We start from the raw sequence: 5,752 nt of genomic DNA, 5'->3' as shown, positions 1-5,752 counted from the left end.
CATGAGGCTGGACAAACAATTCATGTTGAGCTTATGCTTAGTCTTGTTTTTAATACCTAGTAGTTATAACCTATATGGTTCAAATGTGTTTATGCTTTTAATGAACGAAGTTTCCCAAGAATTTAATTCCACAGGTTGCTGGATATGTGCTCACAGTCCAGTACATTCAGAAGGAGGCATCCCAATGATTCCAGTCCCACTAAACAACACTCAAATGAATGGCACACTGTTTAGTGAACTAAGCCAAATGATACTTGGCAGGATAAAGGGTTTACTAACCCAGGGTATATCCGCCTAGCCTTGACCCCAATTGGAAAGTACTGCTGAACATGTAATGGTTCAGGAGCCAGGGTGAGAAAAAGCCAAAACCGAATGGCCCTAGACTATGTCCTAGCTAGTAAGGGCGGGGTTTGTGCCTTAGTAAGAAGAGAATGCTGTGGGTATATTTCTGACACCAGCAAAGAAGTAGAGGAAGATGTCTCAGAGATTGAAAAAAACTGTGGAACGCCTAGACCCTCTGGGATTGGTTGGGAGGCTGGTTTGGACATAGAATCATAGAATCATAGAATAATAGGACTGGAAGGGACCTCAAGAGGTCATCGAGTCCAGCCCCCCGCCCTCAAGGCAGGACCATGCTCCGTCTACACCATCCCTGACAGATGTCTATCTAACCTGTTCTTAAATATCTCCAGAGAGGGAGATTCCACCACCTCCCTTGGCAATTTATTCCAATATTTGACCACCCTGACAGTTAGGAATTTTTTCCTAATGTCCAATCTAAACCTCCCCTGCTGCACTTTAAGCCCATTACTCCTTGTCCTGTCCTCAGAAACCAAGAGGAACAAATTTTCTCCTTCCTCCTTGTGACACCCTTTTAGATATTTGAAAACCGCTATCATGTCCCCCCTTAATCTTCTTTTTTCCAAACTAAATAAGCCCAGTTCATGAAGCCTGGCTTCATAGGTCATGTTCTCTAGTCCTTTAATCATTCTTGTCGCTCTTCTCTGTACCCTTTCCAATTTCTCCACATCTTTCTTGAAATGTGGCGCCCAGAACTGGACACAGTACTCCAGCTGAGGCCTAACTAGCGCAGAGCAGAGCGGCAGAATGACTTCACGAGTTTTGCTTACAACACACCTGTTGATACAACCTAGAATCATATTTGCTTTTTTTGCAACAGCATCACACTGTTGACTCCTATTCAACTTGTGGTCCACTATGACCCCTAGATCCCTTTCCGCCATGCTCCTTCCTAGACAGTCGCTTCCCATCTTGTATGTATGGAACTGATTGTTCCTTCCTAAGTGGAGCACTTTGCATTTCTCTTTATTAAACCTCATCCTGTTTACCTCTGACCATTTCTCTAACTTGCTAAGGTCATTTTGAATTATGTCCCTATCCTCCAAAGAAGTCGCAACCCCACCCAGTTTGGTGTCATCTGCAGACATGTGGGAACTTGGATTTTGCAAGGTATAGTTTTAGTATTAGCTATAATCTTTTGTGCCTATTTTTGTTTCTTGCTAATCAATTGCTTTATTTCTTGTATTCTGGAAAACACAAGACAGACCCTTACCAAAGGGAATGTGGAACTCGTGATGTTAAAATAGGATGAGCAGAGAAAGGAACAAGAAATGTACATAAATACTGTAATGGAAAATGGAGGTATAAAATGGTTTCAAGGTTAGCCTTTAAAAGGCTAAAAGGGGGGAGTTGTAGAAGCTATTTTATGTTTAGCTAGAAGCCATCTTGTAGATCAGAAACCATTTCAGCTTTTCTCTCAAGCACGTAGACCAGAGTGAACTTTCTGTCACCCCGTGAGAAGAGGCCTACAGGATGGGCTATTGGTATGTGTTAATTGGTTCAGAACCAGTCAGGTTCCAAGGGTGCTGGACTAGAGAGTGCTTTCTTGTTTTTATGTCTGTAGGAAAATGTACCTACTGCTGGTGCACCCTCTCATAGTAGGCATGGTATATTTCTTTCAAAATAGCATCCCTGCAAATAGGTATTCCAGGCCCACACTGATCTGTTTCTTCTTGTGAACTATTCTTCCAGCCGGGTCACTGTTTGTTTTGTCTTTCCAGAAGGGACAAAAAGTCCAAAAAAACGAAAGTTTTGCAACATCAAGCTGAGTCTTTGGGCAAGTCCCAACTCAGAAATCTTGTCATCCCCACACTGCAGGGTTTTTACATCTCTTCCAGTAGCCAGTAGAGGAATCTAGGCCTTCTCTCTTCTCTGGGTTCTAGCCAGGGACCCCGTAATAAGTAGGCAAGTTCTGTCTTTTAGTCTTACTATTTCTTCCTTGGGCTGCTTCTTATCTTGGTCAGCAATAGGATTCCTCAACAGCCCCTTCCAGGTTTCGTGTGTACCTACATTCTTTTCAAACTCTCCAAGGTCTCAGGCTTCCCCATTTTTCAGGAACATAGCTCACTGGATTCCTCCTTAGAGTTCTCCAAAAACTCCCAAGCCAAAAACATAAGCTTACTCCCCTACCATCTTCCCAGATTTGAATGTTATTCTTTCACAAGTTGCTTTAGTACACTACTGCTTAGATAAATACAAACTAGGGGTGTTGAGAATGCTGCTGCACCCCCGCTTGAAGTGGTTTCCATCATATACAGCAATGATGGGCACCCTAGACTCGTGAGTGGGCTGCATTAGTGGCCCTCCATCTGAGTGGGCTGTAAGATTAATGTAATCAAGACGGTCTCCCAGGATAGAATAGCTTCACTAAGGCTACATCTAGACTGCATCTCTCTGTCAAAAGAGATGTAGATTAGGCACGTCGAAATTGCTAATGAAGCAGGGATTTAAATATCCCATGCTTCATTAGCATAAACAGGGCAGCTGCTTTTTTTCGAAACGGAGCTTTTTTGAAAAAAACAGCAGTCTAGATGCGGAACTGTCGAAAATAAACCCTTTTTCAACAGATCCTGTATTCAAAAAACGAGGTTTACAGGATCTGTCAAAAAAGGGTTTATTTTCAACAGATCCGCGTCTAAACTGCCATTTTTTCAAAAAAGCTCCATTTCGAAAAAAAGCGGTGGCCATGTTTATGCTAATGAAGCATGGGTGTAGTCTAGACACAGTCTAACTGTGCATGTGTACCTAGAATTTCTGGGTGTGCTGATTGAACCATAGCAGCACTTTGATTGGATGCAGAGGGAGTGTGCAGCTCTCAGAGTCAATGGTGTGTGCAGTCAGCAGCCACCTCATTTTATGTGCCCTTGCTTTACGTGAATGTCCCATCAGTGATACTGGTAGGAAAAAAATGATGCAAACAGAAGCCAGTGGAATCTGGCAATCCTACATGTGGGCAATGATAAACAAAATGTCTTGTGGGTCATACATAGAACCCCGTTGGGCTTGTTAAAACCTGTGGCAACTTTCTTTCTGGTGCTTTCCCCATGGAGACATTTACTGGTACTCATACACAAACACAGAGCCACAAATTCACATCCTAAAATTAAAGAATAAAAGGCTGGGATGTCTTCCAAATAATAAAAACAAAACTCCAATGCAGAAAAAGAGGAAAGTAATGTCTTTAAAGTAATAGGAAGTTAACAAATACTTCTGCTCTCATTGTTATCTGGACTCTTATGAAATAGGAGTTGGAACCATAATCAAGGAACCAGATGGTGATGTTGCTGATACAGGGCTTCTTACCAGTAGCAGGGTTTTTCAAGTGCAGGGAGACTAGCCAAAGGATCATGTAGCTTGTTGATGGTGCGACTTCCTTCCTCAGTGTAGGCAGCCTAAAGCCTCTTTCCTAATCTGGCTCTGCTTCTGGGAATAGTGCAGAGCCATAACACAGGCAAAGCGAGTGAGGCACTTGCCTCAGGTGCATAACTGAGGGAGCGCAGAAAAGATAGCTACTACTCTGTCTTTACTCGTGCCTCGTGTCATGTCAGCACCCCCACCCGCACTGAGGACTGTCTTGCCTCAGGTGCCAAATTAGCTAGTTACAACTCTAGACTAGTGTGTCAGTCCCCTGGCCTGGCTGTGGCAGCTTCCTCTTGACCCTGCTAGGGATGAAGAAGCATGCCTATCCCTCTTACCCTAGCAGGGAGCTGCTGCAGCCAGGGGAGACACGCATTCCTCCGGCCACAGCAGGGAGTTGCCTTGGCTGCGGAAGAAGAGGCTGTGGCAACTCTGTGCACAGCAGCCCTGAGCCCCTGCACAGACCTTCTTAGGCAGCTGTGTGGCTGGGCAGCTTAGAGGGAATGTATTTTCTGCAGAGAAAAAAAATCTATGGGCACATAAATTCTGCACGTACATAGTGGTGCAGAATTCCCCCAAAAGTAAGAACCATCCCTGTTAGCCGTTTATTCTTATTTTAATACTTACATCACCATACATAATAGACAAAGAGGTTGATTCTTGGGATGCAAATGGTTAACTGGTAAACCGGTAAGCATAACTCTTGTTGGATGATGCTTACCAGTTATGGTTAACTAGTGTGGCCTGAGCAGCCACTGCCCACCATGGAGAGGAGACTGCTCCAGCCTAGTGGGCCTTGTCACAGATGGGTGGTGCTCCAGGATAGCCAGAGCAGCCCTCATCCACAGTGGGCCCAGCCCATCATCTCATGAGTAGAGGTGCTCCAGCCCAGCCTGAGCAGCCCCTGACCATGGTGGGCAGCTTGGCTGGAGCAGCTCATGTTCGTGTTGGGTCCAGCTAAATGTGCTGCAAGCAGGGGCGCTACAGCCTAGACATAGCAGCCTTGCCTGTGGTGGCCCTGGCCTGGCCAGAGTGGCACACTACTCCAGCCCCCTCACTTGCCCCCGTTTAAGTGGTTAACTGGTTAAACATAACATTTAACTGATTAAATGGGATTTTACATCCCTAGTTGATTCTATGCCTGTTTTAAATAGTTACATTGTCATACAACTGAAGTAACATAGCAGAGACTTAGATCTACTATTTGCAAATATAGAACAAAGTCCCTGTCTTAAGAGTTTACAATCACATAGGGTATGTCTACACTACCCTCCTAGTTCGAACTAGGAGGGTAATGTATGCATACCGCACTTGCAAATGAAGCCCGGGATTTGAATTTCCCGGGCTTCATTTGCATAAGCGGGGAGCCGCCATTTTTAAACCCCCGCTGGTTCGAACCCCGTGCAGCGCGGCTACACGGGACACGAACTAGGTAGTTCGAACTAGGCTTCCTAGTTCGAACTACCGTTACTCCTCATTCCACGAGGAGTAACGGTAGTTCGAACTAGGAAGCCTAGTTCGAACTACCTAGTTCGTGCCCCATGTAGCCGCGCTGCACGGGGTTCGAACCAGCGGGGTTTTAAAAATGGCGGCTCCCCGCTTATGCAAATGAAGCCCGGGAAATTCAAATCCCGGGCTTCATTTGCAAGTGCGGTATGCCTACATTACCCCGCTAGTTCGAACTAGCGGGGTAGTGTAGACATACCCATACAGTGCTTACAACTATGAGTAGTTTCATTGCCTGCCAGTGCTTTCATGACAATAAAAGCTATGATTAGTATGAAGTGCATGCTGTATGCTGAAGATATAAATTAATACTAAGCAAACACAGTTTAGAAAACCCTTTTTCTAAAATTTTATTTTCACAATTCTTTCAGTCTGTCTTCTCTCTATTGTAGTCAGTGTTGACATTTAAAAGTCATAGTTCTTTTTTATGTTAAGCTATTTTTCTCCTACAACAGACTGAGTGCTAAATTTGAATGCTGTACATACCAGCTGCTACTGCTTTTCTTCGGTTTTTCAAAATTCAGGAAAT

This window comes from Pelodiscus sinensis, chromosome 16, assembly GCF_049634645.1.
Source record: "Pelodiscus sinensis isolate JC-2024 chromosome 16, ASM4963464v1, whole genome shotgun sequence".
Classification (NCBI taxonomy): Eukaryota; Metazoa; Chordata; order Testudines; family Trionychidae; genus Pelodiscus; species Pelodiscus sinensis.
This window is presented reverse-complemented; position numbering follows the sequence as displayed.